The 26,528-nt window shown below is 41.8% G+C and overlaps 1 long non-coding RNA gene across 1 annotated transcript in view; it reads right to left on the bottom strand.

Moving 5' to 3' along the window:
* Positions 1–24,609, bottom strand: part of LOC142069946 (uncharacterized) — an 89,078-nt gene extending 64,469 nt beyond the window's left edge. The window contains exons 1-2 of the long non-coding RNA XR_012665914.1: positions 24,348–24,609; positions 18,921–18,983 (exon numbers count right to left, since the gene is read on the bottom strand). This is a non-coding gene — a long non-coding RNA (uncharacterized LOC142069946). The remainder of the gene's footprint in view (positions 1–18,920; positions 18,984–24,347) is intronic.
* Between the last annotated feature and the right edge of the window lie 1,919 nt (positions 24,610–26,528).

Raw genomic sequence — 26,528 nt, 5'->3', positions numbered from 1 at the left:
AATGGGAGGATTTCAGAAAGGGCAGGAGGAAAATAACTGAAGGCTTGAGGGACTATTTTATGAGGAGAGCTTAAAGGAGTTAAATATGTACTGCTATGCTAAATGATGACTAAGTGGGGAATATGATAGCAGATAATCAATAATGGGTCTTGTGATAATCTGACCACTGTATTCTTGTAGTACACAGACACTGCATATCAGTCAGCTTTAATTCACTGTAGTAGTTGCTATAGGTTATGGTAAGAATTAAAGACATAAATATTGATTTAGAGTACAGCAGTATCTCATCAGGGTAAGAGTAGGAAAATTATTCCTTTAGTGTTGATGCTTCAGTAAAATACTGGATTTGAAGCTTTTGTCTTTCAAGATTTAATGGGGAAAATCTATTTACCCCTTTGATCAATCATGGATAATTTAGCCCTTTTTTGTTAAAGTCTTCAAAAATCCATCTGTATATCTTTCTTTATGCTCATAATACCTTTCAGACTTTAAACAGATTGTAGAAAAAAAGGGGGGGGAAGGATTCTCTCAGTTTTCAGTACTATCAAACATGCTGCACTATTTGATAATTGCTTAAGAAAATTAATTGAGATAACTTTATGAATCACAGTCAAATAGCACAGCAATAATATAATTTACAATGATAATACTATGTTAAATATTTGTCTTCTTGCAATTTTCAGAAGATGGTCTTAGCATAAAATAGAAAGATCTATTCTTCATTAAGGATATTAGGAGCCTTGAACTTTTCCCTGAATTTGGGGATCCAGAAAACATTGTTGGATTTGTAGGACCACAATTTATTATTCACTTGTTTGCACAGGAGATAGGAATCTCATACCAGATGTTGACAGAGGTACTGCTGAGTAGGTGTAAGGCTAAAATTAAGAATTGCTTTTTTAAAAGAAAAGTTTTAGGAAACCCAATATGGACTGGAATTTTGCCATTAAATTTAGAACCAAAAGCAATTAATGAAAAACAGCATTTAAAAACAATCAACATTTTTCTACAGCATTCAAGCAAAAGAACTTTATGCTAGAATAGGAGTCAGAAAACAAAACTGACTACAAACAAAAGTGGAAATCTCCAATCTAGTATCATTTTCCAAACTGACCAGAATTCGAAAAGTAGATAATCCTTTTTTTTTTAACTCGTAACTTGCAGATACAGTCGTGTAAGATATTGTTAGTAACACAGCTCAGGACACACACACACACACACACACACACATAGGAAGACATACAGTATAATTGTTTTCATCTTGACTACTGGGTGGTGGGGGGCGGGTGGTTATTGTGGGGTTTTATTTTTTATTTAAGGGGTTTAGAGGGGAGAAATGTGATGTATTGGAAATTGGCTAAAAACTACAAGCTATAACTCTAAGTGCAAGGGATTTCCTGGCCCTGTTTGCAGGCTAGGGGGCTTTGAGGGAAGCCATGTGATCTGGGTCATCAGAGTCAGTCAGCAAACAACCAGTCTGGAAAGAGCCAGCTTAAAGCAAAGTAAGATGAGTTGTGACTCTCTGCTTAAGCAGCAGCCTGTTTCCTCTCTCACTGTTTTTGGCTCCTTGTGTAGTATAGTTCTGAATTTTAAGAAATAAAGTGGTGTGGCATTGCAATCTTCTGGCAAGAGTATTTGTATTTTTGACCTAATTTCTCTGGGTGTATGCTATGAGCGTAATAAGCCCCTGTTCCCTGTAAGTCCAGGGCCTTTGACTTCAACGGCTTGGGGCTTGGGGCTTCAATGGGATTGGGGCTTAAACTGTTATTAGATGTTAAATAAATACTAAATACTAAGAACCCAGGGCCACAATTTTAAAGGTATTTAGGTGCCTAAAGCTGCATCCAGATGCCTTAAAATCAGTGGAAAGTGGGCACCTAGGTGCTTTTTAGAATCCCACTATGCACTTCTCTGCAACTTTACGCACACAAATACCTTTAAAAATCTGGCCCCTACCACCCTTACCCAGTCATTATTAAGGCAAAACTACCTTTTAAGTCAACTGACTCCCACTGAAGTCAATGGATCTGATTTTCCCCTGCCTTACACTTTTGGTAGCCATTTCCACTTGTGTAATGTGAGTACCAATTGAGTGTAAAATGCTACCACTGTAATTTGCTAGCAGTTCACACCCCATTGTCAGAGGTGTACATACCTACCCAAGGTGCAAGGCAATGGAGAATCAGGCCTGTTGTTTTACGAACTACCTAAATATTTGTGTATGACACATGAAATCCCGATCTAAGTGACTGCCTCTTGCAAACAGCACATCCATACAAAAGGCTAGCCTGCCAGCCTAGAAGTAGGGTGGAGCTGAGTGCTGAACAATTTGAATAAAAGCAATTTAAAACTTAACCAGTAAAAATCCAGCACAAGTCATTTGGTGAAAGGGAAAACATGCCTGTCTTGCAAGCAGCAGAGCGATACATGTGACTCTATAAGATGAGGCTGACCAAAACTGTGAATGTGTAAGACAGGCTGTGAGAGCTTGCTAAGAAGCATGACCTTCATACCAGATCCCAACACCAGGCTGACAAAGGAAATGGTGAAGCAGAACAAAAGTGCATCTAAGATAAAATGTGCATTTGAAGCTAATGACCAGGGGTCAAATCCTGCGGCCCTTAGTTGGTTTTCACTCTGTCCTTCCTCAGCTTTCAGTGGAAGTTTGCCAGTGAAAAAGGACTGTGTGAAAAGTGGGTAAGGACTTCCAGACTTGGCCCCGGAAAAGACATCGAAGTTACCAGCCATGAGTGAATTATACAGTGTTAAGATCAGATAAAGTGCTTTATCTGCTTGTTATGTACAAGCACCGATAAATGTGTAATTAAAACCAAAATTGACACTTGGAGCTGCACTTGCCTTATTGACAGAGAGAGCACTGAGGCTGAAAGGAGGCAGCATGCTCCAGTGAATAGGCCAAGGGACTGGGAGTCAGGACACTTGGGTTCTGAGCCCAGCTCCATTCTACCTTGGGCATGACACCTCACTACTCTTTGCCTTAGTTTCTCCATCTGTAAAATGGGGCTAGTTGAACTTTTTTTGTAAAGCATTTTGAGATCTATAGACTATGGAAAAACAAAGTGTTATTATCAATAAAAGGTTCTCTCAAGTGGCCTGAAAGCCAGCACAAAAAGCCAGATTATGTTTTCAGACACAACCACATAACTAGGGGGTGGCAACAGTATAGATTTCAGTACAGTCACTCCAGATGCACACTGGTGTCCCACAGCAGAACGTGACCCAGTGTGTACTTCAAGCAAAATTGGAAGTTTAGGGGGAAATTTCAGGTAAACAAAAGCAACGTGTGTTAAGGAAAACTTATGTTATACATAAAAGAGGCTGAGGTTTTAGTCCCACTTTACAGCTTGATAAATGCCATGCAGGCTGAACCACAACAGAAATCATTAATAGGAGGATCAGTCTTATTCATCGTTACCTCATAAGCACCAAAGGTATGCGCTAGTCACAGTCTGCGGGGGAAGCTGTGGAAATCTTAAATATTGCCTAGGATTAAATCAATGGAGTGATTAGGAATTTCCAGTCTTATAACAGGATGTGTTGGGCAACCTTAATAATAGGCAGCACTAATTAGGCCTGCCTATAATAAAAAAAGGGCTGCATGAATATTCGGAGGAACAACTGAAGACATATGTAGTCACCAAGCATTTTGCTTGGCTGCCAGCCACTAAGCATGAGAGTTGGAAGAGGAACACACAAAAAGGGTGTTAGATCTCCTTCTACCTCCTTACGATGAACCATGAAACTTGAACTGCAATTTGTAGAGGGAGATAGAATGAGGACTCAGGTGAGAGCTCTGAGTGGCTGTGCAATTCCGTCCAAGTCAGTCTGCATCTGGAGTTCAGCCTATCTCCCCACCCGAAAGCCAGTGATCGGATGGATGCTTTTAGGGACTGGGGAAGATTGAATTGATGGGGCTGAGGTAAAGTGTGAGATTGTGGAATTCTTTGATGGATGAAGTAAGATTGAATTTGGGGAGGCAAGGGGAAGAAATAGAAGGTTATTGGAGAAGTGGGTGATGAAAACATTTGGGGGAAGAATGAGAGTGAGATCCTGGCTCAATAAGACACCTCTGGAGAGAAAGTAGGAGTTTTTTGCTGATTGATTTGTTTGTCTTTGGAATGCACCAGATTGCACTAAATGGGAAGCATTTACCCTGCCAGGGTTTTCCCCTCTGCTACCTCAACTTGATTTTCCTTCTTCCCCATTTATATCTGCAAATTACTCACTATTATGTGATGTGGTAAAATGGTTGCTCAGGTACTTTGTAGGTACTTGCCAGTTTGGCCCTGGCTACTCCAATGCAATAGAAATAAACTATCCCCTCTTTTCAATGGAGGACTTTTATTGAATCCCGGTTGAAGATGAAGATGATAGAAATACTTCATTGGAAACAATGAAGCCAGGTCTATTGGATCTGAACAATCAGCATGCTATAGAAATATCGTAGAGCTTGGGGTCTAGACTGATCAATAGGTTAATGCACTAGCCCTTAACCTCTGGAGGTCACATGATTCAAATCTCACTTAAGTGACAGCTATAAATAGGTTAAGTCGTCGCCTCTTAATTTTGGGTGGACATGTGTCTGTATAACAAAACCATCATATAGTTTGGCATAATTGGCAATCCCTACTCAGGAGAGTCAGAACTGGAGTAGTAGAGGAATATAGGTGCATTAGCATAGCGGTGTGTGGAAATTTGTAGCACACCTACTTACAGTAAGCGCAGCTCTAGCCACTGTGAGACTCTCATGAGAATTGCATTCACCACAAAAGAGAGGAGATGAAAGAACTCCTTGGGGCATTCCTCCTGGATCCACACAGCTAATGAACCTGCAGGTCACATTCACTGCAGCTGAACTAGAGATTTGTTAGAATTCTGAGCATGGCTCTGACGTGCTTTTTAAAAAATTCTCTTTATGGATATCATTCATTTTTACCGGTTTCTGAGCAGTAAAGCAGATCAAATGTATAGAACTTTCCAACAGAATCCAGAGTATGACTTGCAAACAGAGAAAAAGCTACTAATGAAGAAAACCTTCATCTGATGAACATAAACATTCAGACATTTTGCAGCAATCTTGTTTTCCAAATATATATGTGCTTGGAGGCTAATCTTGTGTCCTCTCCAAGGACATGCAAGATGTCAAATGCAGTGGAAATGCTGGACCTGATTCTGCTTTGCTGATTCTGTATCTGCTGTGAATGGCTGGCTGAGGTGTGCCAAATGCCACCTGTATATTCCTGATAGGGTGACCACATAGCAAGTATGAAAAACTGGGACACTTTGGGGGGGGGGGGTATAGTTGCATATATAAGACAAATCCCCTAATAACTGGATGGTCCTGATAATATTGGGGCATCTGGTCACCCTAATTCCTGATTTTGGCTGGAGGTGACTGGTGTATAGCATTAGTCTGGCCCACTGCCTCTGAATGGGCAGAAATCCATAGCTGGGGAGAGTTGACTTTTTCCGGCCATCCCACTTTCTCCTACAGATGAGAACAAAGTGGGATGATCATGGTTCAGAATCTGGCCTGCTGTGTGTCTATTGTATGGGGTAGGGAGTGGCTGAGCAGGCAAGCTGCGGAGAGCAGGTGCCAGGGGACTCTGTATTCTCCTGTGAAGTGAAATGGAGCACAACACTTTGTGCTGGACCTTGGAGAGGCAAAGTGGTCATGTCAAGATGTAGTGGTGGTTATTTGGCCAATGGGTCCATGCACAACAAGGATCCACTCAGATACAAATGTGCATGTGTTGGGAGGGGCGGGGGGGAAGGAAGAGAAGGCTGTTGGCCTGTTTCCAACCTCACATGGGTTTTTCACTGTAAGTCCATGGACTTCAATAGAAATTCTCCTGACTTATACCAGTATAAATGAGAGCACATTCCTTTGCTCCTTTTCCCATTGGTTTTCAGTACCAGCTACAACTCATCACCATGATTATCCTAAATATTATCTGCAGGTCTGGGTGACCTCAGTGGAATTTCCTGGTTTACACTGGTCTAAGCGAGGTCAGACTTAGGGCACTATGGTATGTGTAACTTAACCCATTGTTTGTGTCTCTATAGAACTGACCCAGGAGTTGAGACTGCTTATGGCAGGAACCAATTTGGACCCACATTTCATAATAAATATACAGGAAGAATGCTGCATGTGAGGCTAAACAATGTCAACATCATCGCCCGTCAAATCTGTGGGAGACTGAAATCTGCATAATTTTCTGAAGTGTTTGGCAAGAGAGATTCCCAACCTCTCTTATTAATGCTTTCATAGCATGTCTTTAATGCTCCATCATTCAGGGGTTAGCTCTGAAAGAATGGGAGGAGAGGGGCAACAACTGTACAAAGAGCTTAGATTGAGGGCACGGGGCAAACCTCTGTACAAAAAGCCTACGTAGACTTACACTAGAGTCTAAATGGTCTGTTGCACAGTGTACTAGAAGTGAGTCCCTGGGTAATGACAGTGTGACACAAAGATACTCTAAGGAAATGCTGGTTAAAAAAACATAGGGCTTTGAGCTCTGTGCTAAGCATGTTGCCTCACTGAAGAAATGCACAATGGCATCTACAAATGATTTTTTCACACATTTTTATTGCTACTGTGTCTGAAAATGGGCACATACTTTCTAATAATGTCAACGTAATCTTAACTATGTTACCCATGTCCAATGTGTAAAATGCCAGAAATCAAAGAAATGCCCTGGGCAGTGGATTGAGACTGTTAGGAACAGGACTTTTTGTTGTGCAAATGACCTATAAAGGCTATCATTCCCATTAGAAGGTTTATCGATTAGCTCCAAAGCAGTTTTCCAATAATGAAAGTAAAAAGAAATAAAACAAAACTAATTAAAATAAAAAGGGGGAATCTCTCTTCTTTTTTTAAAAGTAATGAGCTCTTCACAATATCTCTGGGTGGACAGAATTTCTAAAGCAGTCTAAAGTACACTGAAGAAGCTAGAAAAAAATCATATCCATAACTTTCCTTATACCAGAAATATGCAATGGATATATATATTCCTGGCCAGATGGTGTAAACTTGGGTAGCTCCATTGACATGACTATGGCCCCTGAAGTCAATGGAGCTACACTGATTAACACCAGCTGAGCATCTGGCCAGCAGACGTTAGGTTCAGTTCATGCCTGTTGGTACAGAAAGTGCAAATGGCAATCTGATGGACAGAGAGTCCCACTGTGGTTCATGGGAGATAAAACCTAGGGAGAGAAGCAGCATTACAATCCACCCTGAGGCGTCCATTGAGGGAATGGTAGTTTTAATTTGGATTTAGGGTTTCTTTGCTGACCCCTTTGATGGAGGCTGCAGCAAAGATGGATGGACTGAATCAATGCCACCCTGGCTAAGGTTACCCTTTGGGCTGTGCTGGGCATTTAAAAGCCCCACAGTGGATGGGGAGCAGAGGCAACTCGTGCGGAGGTGCATGCGGGGTCACGTGCCCCCTCCCCCGATTTGCTGCTTGGCTTGTACTGAGCATGCTCACATGGACTGTGCATGCTCAGTAACACTACTGAAGCTGGCTGCCCTCACTCTGCCCTCCCACTATCAGCAGGCATGAGTCGTCTCTGGATGGGAGGTTGTTAATTCTTTTTAGCACTAATACCTCCCCTCCAGGCAGTCTTTGTTCTGCTATAGGGATCCAAAAGAAGCCAGCATTAGCCAGGAGTAAATCTACATTTACTCTAATATTGCAGATCAGCACTGACTGTGTTATTTATGAATTATAAAGCTTCATGTAACATACATATAATTAGATAGGCCTCTACAACATAGAGGTTATAGGCTAACATCCCAGTATACTACTAATTGTTCCAAATAGGCACAGGTGTCTGCCAACACAGAACAATTTTCAGGACTGCAACCTAAATAAATGGCATGTGAATAAAGGGGGAGAAAGGGAGAGGACACAACACAATAGTTTGGGTGTGATTGTTTGTTTTTTGTTTAAATACATTAGAAAATATGAGTTCTTCAAACATGTCCACATATGAAACACAGAGAGTGAAGCCTTATCTATATGAAGCATTTAGGTTGCATTGAGTTGACACACATTAGTTGGGTATGCAATACATAAACTGTACTAATAGTGTGCACACAGGACAGCTGTGCCTTCTTTCAATTTGCCTCATTGTGTTCACGTCAGGAGCCTGGTGAATACTAAACATGTGTGAATTCTGGGATTTTTCTCACGGAGTATTGTGGGATGCATGTGGAAGCCAGTGGAATTCTGGGACCTTGGGGTTAAATTAAAAAAACCCATGCTTCTGCTCACTCTGTCCTATGCCTCCCCCCCCCCCTCTCTGGTCAGGCTAGCATCATTTTCAAATTGCTGTTGTCTAGCAACTGACCCAACAGTGCTGCACCCCACTATGCTGGTGACTGCAAATACAGAGTCTGGTTTGGTGCTTTATTTACACTCCCGGCACTGGGTGGCTTTTGTTTTGGACTTGGCTTGTCACACCACCAAGCAGATGACATGGGTGCAGCAGTGGCTCTTCCATCAGAATCAGTGGTAAAGGAGGAGAAGGATGATGAAGACACAGACGACACCAAGCAACTGCTGCTACACAAGCTCTTCCTAGAGCAGCTTCACACAGTACAGCGCCATTTCTGGGCACGGGGAACCAGTGTGGATTGGTGGGAAAAGATCGTACTGCAGACCTCAAATGACCAGCGGTGGTGGGAGATGTTCAGGATGATGAAGGTAACCTTTTTGAGATCTGTGCTGAACTAGCCCCAAGCTCCCGCAGCAGTGTACCAACATGTGGTGCCTCATACCCACTGAGAAGTGGGTCGCCATTGCCATCTGGAAGCTGGCCATCCCCGAATGTTACCGCTTTGTCACCAGCCCATTCAGCATAAGGAGATTGAGTGTTGGGACCATTGTCATGCAAGTGTGTGATGCCATGAATAAGGTACTGTTGCACCGAGATATACAATCTGGTAATGTTCAGAAGATACTGATGGGCTGTGCACACATGGGGTTCCCGAACTGTACTGGGGCAATTGATGGGCCCCATGTGCCTCTAGTTTGCCCCCTGCACCAGGGCTCAGAGTTTATAAACAGAAAGGGGGTATTTCTCAATGGTGCTCCAGGTCTTGGTTGACCTCTGTGGCAGGTTCACAAACATACATGCAGGGTGGTCTGGAAAGGTCCACATTGCTAGGTTATCTCAGAACTCAGCTCTGTTTACCTTAATGAATGAAGAAGACTTTGTCCCCAGGATCACTATGGACATTAATAGAGCAAAGATTGCTCCAGTTATCCCAGGAGACCTCTGTTTCCCTGGCTAATGAAGCTATCCACAGGCCACTTGCACACAAGAAAGGAACTATTTAACTATTGCATCAGTAGCTGCAAAATGACAGTGGAGTGGGCATTTGGCCACCTGACAGGAAGGTGACTCTGTTTATGGGCTAGGCTGGAAACTGCAGGGAAAAAAACTTGCTGGAGATTATATCTGCATGTTGTAATTTGCACAATATTTGTGAGAGGAAGGGAGGAAGCCTTAACAGTGAATAGAACACTGAAGTGCAGTGACTTGCTCAGCAGTTGGAGCAGCTTGCAAGATATCCACTAGAAAACAGAAGAAGCCAGGGAAATACTGCCAGGGATTCCTAACACTCTTATTTCGAGTGTCAGACCTGAAAATGTGCAGCTGTACATCCAGCTGTTATTCTGGGGGTGGAGGGAGGGACAGAGATGGGGAGAGGGAAAGCACTGCACTGAGCACTGCGGTGTCTTTTATGGGTGGTAGAACTGGCACGTTGTGAAATTCCTTATTTTGTCTTGACAGGTTTCGGGGTAGCCGCCGTGTTAGTCTGTATCCGCAAAAGGAACAGGAAGACTTGTGGCACCCTAGAGACTAACCAACATATTAGAGCATAAGCTTTCGTGGGCTACAAGCCACTTCATCGGAGGCATAGAATGGAACATAGAGTACGAAGATATACATATATACATACAGAGAACATGAAAAGGTGGAAGTAGCCATACCGACGGAGAGAGGCTAATTAATTAAGATGTAGAATGTGGAGGTAGAGAGCTGCCTGTCTGTGTGACCACGAGCAGCATGTGCCACAGCAGAACTTTCTGCGTCTGTATTGCCTCCAGGAATTGCTTCTGCATGTCCCTCTCTTTCTCGACAATGTCTTTTGCCATGGCAATGCTATCTTTGGTGTAAGATCCAGAGTACCAGTTGACCTGGGGTAAATGACTGGTCCTTCGGAACTGGGAGAAACCAAATGTGTTGTGATTTTTAGTTGAAGTGACCGTTATCACCAAGTGCAGTTTGTCTGAGTGGCAAGATAGACTGGAGAGTCTAAGGGGACTGCCTGTGACTCTATGGTAAGACTGGTATAGTGATCCAGGAGTTCACTTTTGTTCCTGGCTTGGTGAAATCTAATTATAGAACACACCACCAGCTTTGGGTATCTGCCCTGTTTTTGACAGTCTACCCTGAGGTCGGCTCTCACAGCTGTTGATTAAGTTATTCACCAAAATGGTCGCCCTAGAAGTGCTGCAGGAGTGGAAGGGAATTCTGAGCTATGCTAGGGGCAAAACCTGTGCAGCTATTCCACACAATGTTTGGACCAAAACTGAACAATTTCTCCGTCTTAGCTTCTGCTTTATCTCCCCTGAAGACATGCTGAAAGTGCAGAGAAAAATAGCGGGGGGGGGGGGGATCTGCACTGATTGAAGATTTAACTGCTCCCAGTGTTTTTCGGTATAAGCCTGTGAAAAGTCACTGCGAGCTGTATGGCTTTGCTATCCCAAAGGTAAACTTCTTTTCCTGTATGAATGCCGGTTACAGGGCATACATACCTCAGCAGAAAGCTGTTAGTGTTAGAACCTCTATGGGCAGGTGGTGTCCACGTCTACCTAAAGTAAACTGACAGTACTAACCAAACTTTTTTTCTGTAACTGCTGTCTGGATAAACTATTGAATTTCACACCACTGAATGTTTTCATCATTTGAATGATAGGTGAAGGGAGGTGTGGTGGAGGTTACAGCTGTGCCCTCCTGACAGCCTCCAGTCTGAGTGGGCAAATGGAATTTGGGGGAGGGGAGACAGGAGAAGTGTTCACTATGCAGGACAGAGGTGGGGAGGGAAAAGGAAAAGAGGTAGATGGGTATGTGCCTTCCATGCCACAGGCTTGTAATCAGTAGATTATCAGAGCTTTAGCATGAGACAGATTGCCAGGCTAGTCAGCTGTCATTTTGAAATTGTGTATGAGGGGACAAAGGAATGAAGGGGACAAGTGTGGGCCGAGGGAGGTGGGGAGGCATGGGCTGGAGATTCAGAAAGGCTCCTAGTTCACATCTCCCAAAAGTGGTTGCAGTTATATGCACAGACATTCCACTTTCCCTGGGGATGCTCCACCCCTCCTACACCCCAGGCCCTTCCCCAACTTTTCTCCTTCCCCAAGATCCCAATCCCACCCCGCCTCTTCCCACCCTACCCGCACCCTGCCTCTTCCCACCCCCACTCCACCTCTGCCCCACCTCTTCTTGCCTCTGTTCTGCCTCCACCCCCGAGTGCGCCCCACCCTCACTTCTCCCCATCTCCTGCACCACCTCTTGAATCTGCTAAACAGCTGATCCACGGCAGGCAATAGGCGCTGGGAGGGAGGGTGAGGAGCTGATCAGTGGGGCTGCCAGTGGGTGCTGAGCACCCGCTGTTTTTTCCCCATGAGTATTCCAGCCCAGAGTTGGTGCCTGTGGTTGCAGTTGTGAGGCACCTGGAACAGAAGGTAGCACAGCAGTATAGTATAATAATTAATTGTACAGATAGATACTTACATGCTGAGGTTCCCTTGATAGGATCTCCCTCCTGAGTCCCAGGCTGAGGTTTTGCCTGGGAATAGCGTTGGTTTCCTATACTGCTGCCCTCAGGTTTCTAAGTCCCAAAGAGATCCTGGCTTTCTGTGGAGAACTCTTCACTGCACTCCACATGTTCCTCCTCTGCTGACTCTCGCTGCTCTTTGGAGGCAATGAACTTAATCATTTTGTGAGTGTCCAGTGAGAGGAGCTGGACACTGCTGAAGACATCGGGGGGAGAAGTTGGGAACTGGAGTTCACTGTTACCTGCATGGCAAGGTTTGGACTGGCAGAGTCTTGAGGAGTTAGCTAGTGAGGCAGACAGACTGGAGTGGCAGGGAGCAGACACACAGTCTAAGCCCCAGCAAAGCTGTCTTGTTGAGACAAAGGGATAATGCAGTTGCATACCCCTGGTTGAGAACCACTGATCTAGCCTATTTTGAAATTTCAACTGAACCAACTGAAAGTACTTGAGTGGTTCTCAGCTAGCAGGGCAGGAAGACAGGTCTTCTAAAAATTGAAGAAAATTTGAATTCAGCTGCTCCATTTTTCATGATTCCACTATTCTGATCCACGAAAGTGTGACCCAGATACTGATTTGGGTTAGAAATTTAGACCTTTAATTTATATGCTAAATGTAAAGGGTATAACCCTGGTTTGCTTTCCATCAGCCATGTTTCACCCTCTGTTTTCTGCCCTGGCTTGAACCTATGACTTTTGTATTTAGGACCTTCGTATTTAGGTAAGTAGTGGAAAAGTTCTGTAGCTTCTCTGAATTGTTTTTCATTTTTGTCTTCCTGTGGTGACAATTCATCATTAAAGCAGCTTTCCATTGAGACTGCAACAGTAGTATCAGAAGCCTGTAATCTGTCATGTGTCTGAAACATCCTTCAATTGCCCTTGTAAATTTAGTGACTCTCCATGGAGCCCCTTGTCGTGTAAAATGAATGCTCTATTGTTGATCAAAGTCCTCTGTATGTTCAGTGCAAATTTCAAGATACTTAAGGTACCAGGACACAAATGTAGAGAGACAGACTCTAGATTCTCTAAATATGTCTCTTTTGTGCCTCTCTGCAGCTACAATAATTTGTTTAAATTACTCATTTTGTGCTATATTATCGGTAACCTTAAGACAAAAGAAGGTTGAAGCTTTATTCCTATCAAATTCAAGTCTTGCCTTTCAGTTCTTTTCATGGCATGGCCACTGATTGATCTTTTCTGTGTTCAGGTGTTGAAGATGAACATAGATTTCTCCTAAATGAAGGTGATATTGAAGAGCTGATGGAAGGATTGGAACAGGGATTTAAATGATAATCACTTCATGACTATGTTTTAGTGACGTCAATGGCACGACAAGTGCCTCACTCAAAGGATCATCAAACTGGGATCAGGGATCTTGCCTCTTAGGAGCCAGTAAATTCTGACCTGCCACCCAGTAACCTACTAACGGTCACCAAAATTTAAAGCTGAACTTAGACAGAGGGCTGCAGTCCTGAGATCTGATTGGCAGAACTTGGGGGGTCCTAACTGGTTCCATGCTTTTATTTAAACCGAGCACAGGACTAGGAAGTTGACCATGCACCTAGATTACCCCTGCTTAGGGCTGCTTCCCTTGTGCTACGTGTGTCTACTGACTGACTATGACGCCATGGTAACCTGATCCTGCCTGTCTCCTGACACCTGACTTCTTGGTCTGCCCTCTGGCATAACTCAGACCCTGACCTCTTGATTCCTGACCTGGCCTGGCTCCTGACTCCCACTCCAACCAGTAGGTGAGACTGCTCACTTCCTGGTCATGACACAAACACATCAGTATTCTGTTTTCTAATTCAGTAGGCAAAGTTTCATGACATAGTGTGACACACTGTGCCCCATGTAACACCCTGCACCCATATTCATCACTTTTATATGGTTTATGTTATATTTTATACATAATATGCTGTCTCGTTTGAAAACTCATAATCTGCTGAACATAATTTTACTGTTATAATCTGTGTACCAACATTGTATATGGAGTTTTAAGATTTTACTATACGATTGTTACTCGAAATGTGTTGTAGTTCTGGGTTACACCCACAAGCCAATTTCTCAGAGATAAAGGGACACTGGCTACCAGCAAAGTGTTGGAGCCATTATCAGTTTAATCAGACATTCAACAGAAGGGGGAAGGTATAAACAAAAGAATTTACAGTTCATATGAAGGACTGATTACAAAGCACGTACACCGTGGAACTGCCTAACCCCATGACCCAGCAAGGACTGTTCCAGCACAGGGGGCTGGAGTATAAGAAGGGAGAAAAAACAACACAAATTACCTCTCCTCTTCACCTTACATCTCTCTTCTCATAACGTCAGTGAACACCTGAAGAACACTGAAGGGGAGTGGTCCCAGGCTGAAAGGAAATCCAGCCTGTGAACTAAGAACTGTGAACTGCCCACAGCATCTGGAGAGAAAGCTGTTTGCTGCAGATCTTACTTAGCTTCGTAAAGTTTGGGAATCAGTTCGCAGATTTATCCTTTTATTTCTTGTTTAACCAGTTCTGACCTTTATGACCTTTACCACTTGTAAAACACTTAAAATCTATCTTTCTCTAGTTAATAAACTTGATTTATTCTTTTATCTAAACCAGTTGTATTTTGATTGAAGTGTTCGGGGAATCTCTACTCACGTTAACAAAGGCTGGTGCATAATCATTCCCTTTGATGGAGTGACAGACTTTTAATGAGCTTACACTGTTTGGGGGGTGGTCCTGAGCAGTGCAAGATGCACATTTCTGGGGTGCAAAGTTGAAATTGAGATATCAGGCCAGGGGGCAGGGACCTGCTCTTGGGCCCCCCGGCCTCCCAACCAGGGGATGTGGAGGGTCCGGGACTCCCCACAGCAGCCCAGACTCCCTGGGTGGCTCTTACCATGGCCTGGCTCCAGCTTCCAGCCTGGCCAGGGGGAAGAGCCTCAGGGGAAGAGGAGGAGCAGGGGCGGGGCCCCGTGGCGAGTGAGGGCTAAGGTCCACCTCAACTCCCCTGACGGGGAAGAGGCTGGTGCCACAGCCAGGAGCTTCGCTTTAAGGGGGGGGAGCTGATCACCTTATATTGTTCCCCTACCTGTGCTGCTTTGTGCCTGCCCGAGGCTTCCAGTTTGGTGGTGCAATGCAATCCCCTGCCCCACAAACTATGCCCATGTTTAAAAACTGGTGGGCATAGGCCTCCCACTTTTAAAAGTGGGGGGGTCATGGCCCCCTGACCTCTTGGTTCTGGTGCTCCAGCATTACCCATATTTCTGAAATTTCTAGATTCTAGTAAGCCAACCTCCACCCTAATAATTTAAAATCCATGCACTCTCCGTTATTTTATATCTAATGACAGTTGATTTTTGCTCACTAGTCACTACACTCTATGATGACTAGTGACTCCACTCATTCTCCGTCCCTTCTAGACTTGTATACCATTCTACAACTTCCTTATTGTTTCCTAAGAGGCCTTGCTTTAATATTCTCTTCTCTGCCCTTTTATCTTTTGCATAGTCCGTTTTCATTCACAAACTGAAATTAGAGATTAATAGTTTGACATCACAATATTGACAAATCTGTGTTACGTGCCTATAAATGCTTCTGAGTATTATACATGTTCTTAAACAACAGTAAAACTAAAACCATCAATAAAATCTGAGAGAGGAAAAAAATGCTTTTTTTAAATTAATTATAAAGCTTTATACACCATTGGTAGACAGTGAAGAACAATACTAAGATGCATAAATATCATAGAATAATACAAGTTAAAAATGGAAAAACATTAGATTAGTTAATCTCCCTAAAAATGCAGTTATTCCCTCTAGTACAATATATTTTATACTTTCTATTTCTGTGCTTTTTATTTGACACAACCATTTGGATATACAGTAGAAACTAATTCATACTAATGACTAGATGACCTTTTATGAATGAATAGACTTTGAGAGCAATTAAATAATAAAAAATACATAGATAGGAAATTTTGCAGTGAGAAAATGCTATCTCCAAAACAGCAAAGGACCAGCTGACAGTAATCCTGAGGTTCGCATGTCAGATACACTTGACAGACACAGGTCTGATATGGGGCATGTATGTATCTGTAGTGCAAATTCACAGGTTTTAAGTGTATGACATATTTGAACTGGAAACATTATAGTAAACTGTGGTCTCCCTGTGGATCCTGAAGGGTTGCAAACATATACAAGTCAAAACAGAGCCATCTGACACTGAAATTACAGTATCTTAGTAACAGTAAAAACATAGTGATGATGGAATCGACTCAGAAATAACCTATGTTAAATTAGCCCAGTGATGGGCAATTAGCATGAATGCAGTGCACACAAATATGCCACAGGTATTATAGCACTAATTGCTCAGAGGCTTTGTTATTCAGATATTTCCTGCTATTTGAATTTGTCTTCCAGATTATAATCTATAATCCACATTGCATCTAGCTTTTATTGTGCAAAAGCAAGTAGTAGAGTGAATCTCACTGAGAACCATTGTATGAAATATCTGGCTTGTTCTGGGTAAAGGTAGAAACACTACTTTTCCAGTGACTTGTATAGGTAAAGTTATGTACTGCCTTTGATCTATACATGCAACAGACATGTCAATGGGAGTGCAGTGAGTGGATCAAGGGAGTATATGACCCCTGTGAAACTCAATACATTTTTGTATGCAGTGTGGTATCCGGCCAAATTAATTAAATTAATTAATTTGCAAACTGGATACAATTAATTTAGGCTTGAATAGAGACTGGGAGTGACTGGGTCATTACAAAAAGTCAAACTACTTCCCCATGTTTATTTCCCCGCTCCACCCCCGCACTGTTCCTCAGACGTTCTTGTCAACTGCTTGAAATGGCCCACCTTGATTATCACTACAAAAGGCTTTCTCCCTCCCCGCCCCGCTCTCCTGCTGGTAATAGCTCATCTTAAGTGATCACTCTCCTTACAGTGTGTATGGTAACACCCATTGTTTCATGTTCTCTGTGTATATAAATCTCCCCACTGTATTTTCCACTGAATGCATCCGATGAAGTGAGCTGCAGCTCACGAAAGCTTATGCTCAAATAAATTTGTTCGTCTCGAAGGTGCCACAAGTACTCCTTTTCTTTTTGCGAATACAGACTAACATGGCTGCTACTCTGAAACTTGTCATAAGCAGGAGAGAAACTGAAAAAGCTGAAAGCTCAGAGCCATTTGGCAAATGGTCAGTAGAAATCAGAGCATGGCCCCCTCTAATGTGCCCTGGAATCAGGATATATAAAACTGAAGTAACCATGTGGGAGTCCAGAGTTTTGCTGAACCGCCATGTAAGAAAGATGCTCTCCTTATCAAGAGTCACAGGATTAAGTAGAGGTCGCTGAACTTCTATGTGGAAAAGACTCTCCCCTTAATCCAGGGTCACAGAACTAATGAGAGTGGACTGAATCCATGAAGAAGCTGCAGAGTCTTCTGTGTGACAAACACCTGGACGAGCTGTGTGGAAAAGACTCTCCCATATTCTAGAGTTAACAAGTTAAGATGAAGAGGTGAGATTTCATTTCAAAGACTGTATTTCTCCTTTTGTTCTTTAACATAAGTAACTGTGGGCTATCTTGTGGAGTCTGCCTCTTGAGTGAGACCTTAAGTAACTATATTTTAGATTTTAACTTTAATGCTATATGCATGCCTGCCTTCATAAGTCCAAACAAATTGGCCTGAGAGACATTTGAACCATAATTTTAAGCAATTGCTTCTGATATTCTAAACGTGTCCCCTTTCAGGCCAAACCATTCAAACAGCAGGGCCCACCACCTCTTAAAGGGGCCTTAAAGGCAAGTGCATCCTTGGAGGATGTGTGATAAATGTACTAAAGAACTGATGATGATCATAAATAAATGTCATGAGAAATCACAGTTGTTTGTATTCTTCCTTGGCATAACTGCGGAGCCTCAACCATACTCTGACAATTGCTTGCAGGACTGTATAGATGTACTAAGTATATACCTAGAACATTAGTTGTGTGTACACTTGATTGATGGACTGTTGATTGTATATTGCTGTGGTACTGGGTGAATTAATAAACTGTTGATTGACTAAGAGTAACCAAATGTCCTGATTAGAGAAATACTGTTCAAGTTAAAGTTGACCTGAAAAGAACCTAGCATTAAATTAGTGAGTTAACGCTCCCTGGATTCAAAAACAAGTGGTTGTTCAATTAGATTCTATTCTAATATTGGCTATAACCCTCATCCAACTGCCAGATCTAGTTTGTTAGATTTCAGCTTTAAAATCTAACTGGCAGCTCAGCAAATTCATCAAATTGACCCCTTTTCACAATTACACTTGATCCGTCAAGGCATTAGGCTTAAGAGTGAGATTTTCTGTAGCTGGAATAGATCGCTAATGAGTGCTTCTCAGCCACTACAGTAATTTCATCGTTTAATGATTAGACGTTTCCAATACTTTAGAAGTGATAGAGCTATACTAATTAATTTTCCATTGAGGCATCTAAATTGCCTTCACATACAGCAAACAGATAAAATCAGTGGTAAAATCCTGGTTTAATTATTTACCTAGCAACAACTTAAAATCAATATGTCATCTACTACTTACTGCCAGAACTTTATTTCCATTCTATTCACTTCCTTTTATGTGACTCTCAAGCAATCAGAAGACAAAGAGAGAGGATTTCATTCATATAATTAGAGCTCATCAGAATATTCTTAGTGAACAATTTATTTGTCAGATTTGACCCTTCTGTCAGTGAATTACCCATGAACTATTCATGACTTTTACTGTTCTGTTGATGAATAGCTTTTTATAAGCCTATTATAGCAAGTATTCCTTCAAGTATTCCCTATGCAGAATTCCCAGCTTGAACCATGTGATTGGTCAGCTCAGTCACCTAGTGCAGTGCTACTCAAAGTGGTGGTCTGCTGACCGGTGCCAGTCTGCGAGCCATCGGCTGCCGGTCTGTGCGCACATTGGAAAAAAAAATTGCCGGTCCCTCACATCAGATTGCTTGAGAAGCACTGACCTAGTGTTTCCATTCCTTAATTAGATGGCTTACCTTTATAAAGAGGAGGCCAAGCCAAAGAAATCACTGGGATGTTGATTCTTTCAGGAAGCGCTTCTGGAGAAAGACATAGTAGGAAATTTAAAAGTTGTAGGGAATTTTAGGACATTTCAAATAATTTCTATTATGTTTTCCAAGTCACAAAGAGCATGTTAAATGATTTATTTTAAACTAAGGGAAACAAATCAAGGAAGACCATAGGTAAAGATTCCAATGGAGAGCATACTGTGTGCTCCTCACTAATATGCTGCAACCACTGTGCCTCAGTTTTTAAAAAATAGCTGGGTTCCTTCCTGCCTGTAGGAATTGGAAAAAGATCAGTCAGAGATATTGGCTGGGCAACTACTAAATTAACTGCCCAAAACGTAGGATAGCCCCTCTTTCATGGCATTTATCCCCAAGCAAATAGTGGTTGAGTGGGAATAAAAAAGGAACAAGATTCAAGAGTTTAGCTTGAACCTAAGAGTCATCCAATGACAGCCAAATAATTTCCTAGTGACTGGCTCTGATACAATTACCACATGACCAAATGATATATGAAGAAGATATGATTGGGATGATAGTTTTGTATCAGATTTAATCCAAGATTCATCAGGTATAAACACTGAAGCATTTTCAAACGAGTAGCTGAAGAGATATTGAAGTGAGTGAGCATCCACCACATGTACCTAACAGAAGGAAAGTTGAAAGAGGCAAAAGTCATAGATTCCAAGACCAGAAGGGTCCATTGTGATCACCTAGTCTGCCCTGTGAAAATATGTGAAGTGCATTTGTCATATAATTATAGTAAATTTAATCTGGTTTACTGAACAGAATAGTTAAAAAATCCCACATTGAAGGCTAGGAAACATAAGTGACTTGCTCTGTTTGTATGTTTGCATACCTGTAGGGGTGTGTGTGCATCTATATGCACACACGTGTGTTTAGCAACTTCTGTCTGATAAGCTGATAACTCATTTTTTGCTGACGGCTCTCTTTATCTTATTGTTCCACCTGGAATGGAAAAGATAACTTCCACTGGTGCTCACAGAGATCACCTGTAAGGAATGAGGGTCTGCAGCTGCGTCTACCCAGTTGTCAGCTGGGTCACAGCAGAACCACCTGATTGGCTAAGACACTCAGGAGGCTTGCTCTGGAGCCCAGCAGCTGCAGAGGATCAACAGCAGTTCAGTGCACATGGCTGTGGATTCTCTGCCTACCTGGGCTTGCCTCACTCCAAGCTTTGCCTCACTCCTGCACTGCTCCAGCCTAGACCCTGCCCTGCACCCAGCTTTGTTCCAGTTCTATCCCAGCCTTGCTCTTGCCTTGGAATCAGCTCTACTCCTGCTTTCCCTGACTCCAGGGAATCTGGTTCTGATTCCAGGCTCTGACTCTGTCTTGACCCTTTGCTCTGACATTCGCGCACTGACTTCAGTTCTGACCTTCATTTCCAATCCCCAGCTCTGACTCTGCTTTGACCTTGGGCTCTGGCATTCAAACTCTGACCATTAGGCTTGACTCCTGCTCCGATGACTAGGTCTGACCGCCTCTGACACCACTTCAGGGAGAACTAGGATTTTATATCATCATTTCAAGTAGACTGAGTCACTATCAACTTCTCTCTGAAGAGGTATTTAGGAAGATTATTATGCTTATTTTTACATAAATCTGTGCTGTTGCTTATCTGTCTGCTACACAGCTGGCACTACAGACCAAATAACTCCTTTCAAATGCTGTTGCAAAGAACACAAGCTTAATTTGTATTTTGGAATAGTAACGGTCATGCAAATTTAGTATTCACATTCTATCTCTTCTAAACACAAGGTCAGGGGAGAATACAGTGTGACAATACCAGTGTCACAATAAAGTATAAAGTTAGGAAGGAAGAAATGTTTAATACCCCACCTTACCAATTAGATAGCCAGCTCATGTTGACAGCATAATAAAGATAGGCAAACTAAGTTAGATAAAATAAGACCTGACAAATGATTCTTCAAAACTTAAATCTGACCTTTTTTTTTTTTTTTGGCAGTTTAACAGTATTTGGATAACTTCTTTTTTAATTATTATTTTTCTTCCATTTCATGTTCCTTTACACTTCAGGTATGAAGGGAGAAGGTAGCTTTTATGAGGCCTGATTCTCTACTGCCTTGCACTTGTGTAGTGATGTACAACCATGCACACTGGGTGTACAGTGCCACCAGCTCAGCATGGTGGTGATTTATACCCTCATTGCACAGGTCTACGTGTCTGTCTGCACAAGGTGCAAAGCAGTATTGAACTGAGTCCAAGGCATTTCTGGCCATGTAAGAAACAAGAATTACTAGAAATTTTGTGAGTAACCCTGTTCTTATAAGAGTGCCAGCAAAATTCCACAGGCTCAGTCAATTCAAATGCTGTTTAGATAAACACTTTTTGGAGCTGTGGAAAAATGCTCACTTTGAAATCCAATACTCAACAGATTTGGGGGTTTGTTCCACACTCAAAGTTCAGTCCGGGCTTACTTAATGATTTGTGTTGGTTTGTAAATATTGTGAGAGATCCGAGCCCCAACTTCATGCAGCTCCAATCCAGTTTATGGCTTTGTGCTGAAAGTATGTGACACTCAGGGTTTTGCTTAATTTTCAAGCAAAATCAGCTGAACTTCAGCACTTACAATGCGGCTTGAGGTTCAAGGCTAAAAGCAAAAGCAAAACTCAAGGAATATGACCTCACAGGAATAAAAAAATATCGGATAAAATGTAACCAGTATTTCCTAACTTCATATAGTAATAAAAGAATAACCATGGGCCAAATCCTGAAGGCTTTACTCAAGGCCTGATCATTCTCTTGTGGTCAACATATGGAGTAGATTATTCAGAAGATCTGACCCATTCTGAATGGAAGGAGTAAAGCAACTGCTTCTATGGCACCATCTCCCCCTTTCTGGGACACCAGCAGGGTACTAGATCTGGGTGCAGGGGAGGGGCAGGAGGTGAAGGAAGAAGGATGCCCATGGAAACATATACCAAACTCCACAAGTTCCTTCAGGAATCCTGAGTAAATGTTTTTGGCTTTGTCCCTGCGTGTCTTGTGGTTCACTAAACAATGCCAGCTTGTTATTGGAAGGCTTTAGAGAAGCTTCTATGATCCTCAGGCAGTCAGTAAGTACTTTATTTTATTGAGTGTGTTTCTCAGTTCTAAATTGGAGCTGTGAAGGTCTGAACAAATTCCAGTGAGGAATCTTTCTTTAAAAAAAAAAAAAAAGATTTCCAAGGCTGCAAGTCTAGTAAGAAGAGATTAGTTAAGGTCAATTGAGAAATCTCCAAGAAAAAACTCCTCTTCTGAATCCAGAAAGTCCTTGTCTGACTGACTCAATCCTGACTGACTCACTATCTCACTCTTAAGATAAAACAGTTGAATTAAATATTGGCAGCTGGCCAGCTTGTCTTTCATCCTAAACCCAAAGGTGAAAGACTGTGAATTTGTGAGTTTTTCAAAGCCAGCCTACAAAGGGTTTGTTCACTAGAGATTAGATTTCTGGTGAACAGCTTGCTGCAGCCTTTGTCTGCCTGTGCTATCATCTTGTGTTTCCTTCCAATGTCCCTCCTGATTTCCGCCTGCACTAACACAAAATGACGGGCCTGCCTGTTTAGCTCTGCTGGCTGAACTTCAACTTCATTACTATGCATGAGGTCTGTTTTCACTCCAATTTAACATTAATAGTCTAATTTGCTGACTTCCTAACTGAACCACAAATCTCTGAAATGACCATTTTATTAAGGTCCATTGGTACAAAGCAAATATTTACCATTTCTTCCAATTTAGTGCCTGTGCAAATGTCCTCCTTTGGTCCTGGGTTCATAGGGTGTCACGGGCGCTATATAACTTTACTGCTGTCTGATCAAATTAAACTGATTAGAGGAATTAGTTGTAGTGAGAGTTGAATTCTGTTGGCCCATATTCTACTTTGTGACACTACTTCCAAGCAGAGACTTCTCAGTGACACAATCTTCCCTCTAACATATGCAGTTCCTGGTCCAGTCACCCCTGCTCTTTCTCTCCAGTTCCTGCCTGTCTCAGATTCCAGTCTGCTCTCCCTTTCTTTAAAAGTATAGTGTGTATTTTACCACTCTGTGCAACAAGTATTTCCTACATTTCATTTACAGTGAGTCTTTCATAATGTACTTGCATCACTATAGGGCTTTGAAAACATCTGCTTCTGCCCATCATTGCATAGCAGCTATTCAACTCTTTAAAATTAATGTGTAAAAATTATTTTCCTTTTATACCGATGACCTTCATTAGCAGGTTTTATATTATATTATATTATATTTATTATAATTAATTACAGTAGTGCCTAGAGATCCCAATCAGGACTAAAGCCCCATTGTTCCAGGCAATTGACAAATGTATAGCAAGAAACAGTCCCTGCCCTGGAGAGCTTACTGTTTAACTAGACAACACAGACAAAAAAACAGTGGTGAGGTGACTTGCCCAAGGTCACACAGTAGGTCAGTGGCAGACCCAGAGTCTCCTGACTCCAACCCCAGAGCCCTATCCACTGGAGCATGCTGCCTCTCGAAAAGCACTCTAATTGCAAGACACGTGACTTTGGGAATAAGGTTAAATTGTTTTAAAGTATTTTTTCCCTTTTAAGAAAATAACTTAGCTGACTGTTTTAGAACACAGTAGATAAGAAGCAACTACTTAGCCACTCTTTCAAAAGGCCTGCAGTGGGACTCAGCAACAGCAGCTGCAATGACAATCTTTTTATGGTATGTTAGGATTTAGAAGGAAGGGGGTGTTCTACTTGATTTTTGTCATTCAGGGCGGAAGAGCCTTAGGATTCTGTGTCTGCTGTCAATCACTTTGTGAAACGGAATTTCACATGGAAGGCAGGGAACTTTAAAAAAGCCAAGCAAAGAGAGATGAAAGGTAATAACCTCTGTTAGAAGATGAAATGGCTTTAGAAGAATTAAAGTTCACACATTTGCAGTTGGCATCTAGTATTGCAATGGCTGGTAACCATTCCATCCCACTATTTTTAAAAATTTAACTATGACAAATTATTAGGGCTAAGGAAGGTGAAAGAAGGATTCTTAAGTGCATTGCAGTAATAAGATCTACTGCTGTTATTTAGAGCTTGTAAATCAGTTTGCTATAGTTTTCCTCTCTAAAGCCTTTTCTGTCATGATGGAAAAAAGACTGAATGAAGAGACTGATAAAATGCTGCCACGGTCCTAGGGCAGACATATATATCTTCTGTCCTCTCAATCAGTATTGCTGTTCAGCTCACTGACTCTCCTACTTCAGAGCATGAAGCACTATTCCTTTATTCTTATATCACAAGTACAAGGAACCTTATTCATATTCTCTTATCTCAATGGTACAAAGAACTTTATTCTTATTCTCTTTTTTTGTTTTGTTTTGTTTTTAATTGAACACAGAGAGGTGACATACCTGTAAGCTTCATAAATGATGAACCAGTGGATTTGGGTTCATATAATCCTACAAATCAGCGTCAAGATGAGAGCCTTCAGCAGTTGGAAGAGTTTCTCCCTAGGGAAGGGAAGGTCACTCCCAGACAAATTCAGACAGAGTCTGGTATTTCCAGAAGTTTTCTTGTTTTTCACTTCACATAGCTACAGTAGATGACAATTTGCTGCTGCTTATTTTTTTGCAAAAATATACAGCTCTTGGGGAGCTACATTCACACAAGCATTCTACATTGCAAGCAAATTTGAAATATTGGAAAATGAAAGGGAAGATAAACTTCATTATAGACTTTAGTAATTTTCTTAATCTTCGACATCAGAGTTGGATTAAGAGTCTGTTGCAGTCTGATAGGAGTTTGAGCACCACTAAAGCCTGCTGATTAGAAGAAGCATCCTTCTAACTAGAAAGTTACAAAGGGAAAAATATTGAGACCACATTCTTGTCGGTTTGAAGTGCAGTCTCAAAGTAACCTCTCAAGCATCAGCAACTGCATACAAAATGAAATCTTTTTACAAAATGAAATCTTGCGAAAAACAAAGAGGCAACCACATTATCATATCAACAGAATTCCAGCTAACTGCCAAAGCTTAATGTATGAAGAAAGCATCTTCTAAACAGAACTAAGAACATAAGAACGGCCATACTGGGTCATACCAAAGGTCCATCTAGCCCAGTATCCTGTCTTCCCACAGTGGCCAATGCCAGGTGCTTCAGAGGGAATGAACAGAACTGAATCATCAAGACCACTGAGTATTAGATATTATGATACTAAGGTCGGGAAACTAAACTGACTTTTTTTAGGGGATGCAATGTGGCTAGTGGGAGCCAAGAAAACTGGGTTCTATACCCAACTATGGCACTGACTTTGGCCAGGCAGAAAGTTGAGGCTGAAGGAAATCAGCATGGTCCAGTGAATAGGGCACCGGGGGCAATCAGGAGACTTTAGGTTTCAGTCCCACCTTCCAAAGTTTGGATAAGTCCCTGTGCCTCTGTCTCCCATCTGTAAAATGGGGATAGTGATACTTACCCTCTTTTGTAAAGCACCTTGGGATGAATGGCTGAAAAATGCTATATAAGAACTAAGTATTAATATTGTTGTCTATCAGAGAGGTTACTTTCTGTCTTTGAGGTGATATATTTTTGAGTTGGTATATTTTAGTAATATAGAAGACTTTTTCTTTTCTATCTGGTGTCTGTTTACATTTCTGTGAGCATCCTAATACTGTAAATCCTCAAAATCAGAGTTTGCCAGTGGTTTTAGCAACTTAGAGATACAATAATAGACTTTCCAAAACATGTAATTACATAGAGGGTAGAAAGCCATCGTTTTGGAACAAACACTACCTACAATTTTTAAAATCACATACTTATTATCTAAATGTTAAATTATCCTCCTTTAGTGAAAACAATTTCTATGTGGTGAGGGAGTACATTTATCCCAATGTTTTTCGTAAAGCTAATGTATGAGTACATGACACTGTGTGGTATCTAATATGTGTACTGCAGTGTAAAATGTAAACCAAACAGTGAAATAAAATATACAAATTAAAATGCGATGTGATGCCCCATGTATTACTAAAATCTCTCAATTAGTGTCCAAGGCCCCCAGCCAGCAAACCATTTAGGCATGCAGTTGATCTTAAATATGTAAACAGTCTCATTGACCCATTCACTTCAGTGAGACTATTCATTTGCTTAAAATTAAGTAGGTGCTTTGTTATACTGGAGCCTAATTCATTCCTGCTGCGTGCTGCTAGGGTTGATCTTCAGAGACAGCCTCTTATGCTGTGTTTAGGAGGGAGCAACGTAAGGACTGGAATTTTATGGCAGAGAAGAGGGGAGACACAAGGGGGAGTGGGCTAGGAAGAGAAGAAATGAGGAGAGGTAACGGAGGTGAGGAAAGATGTACCATTACATTTGAATCCCTGTGTTAATTAAAATGCAAGCACATTTTGAATTTTGAGGCTATAATTACATTTTTGGATTCTAGTGACTGTCCAAACCACTTGAGCCTCACTCTGGAGGTTTCTGATATCCCCAAAAGCCTTCAGTAAAATTGTAGTTCTGTAATTCACAGTGCTTGTTTATAATACATACAGTCCTCTGTATAATAAATTAAAGAAAGACTGTAACAGGCTTTGAAAA

The sequence above is a fragment of the Caretta caretta genome, chromosome 1 (genome assembly GCF_965140235.1).
Source record: "Caretta caretta isolate rCarCar2 chromosome 1, rCarCar1.hap1, whole genome shotgun sequence".
NCBI lineage: Eukaryota > Metazoa > Chordata > Testudines > Cheloniidae > Caretta > Caretta caretta.
This window is presented reverse-complemented; position numbering and strand designations above follow the sequence as displayed.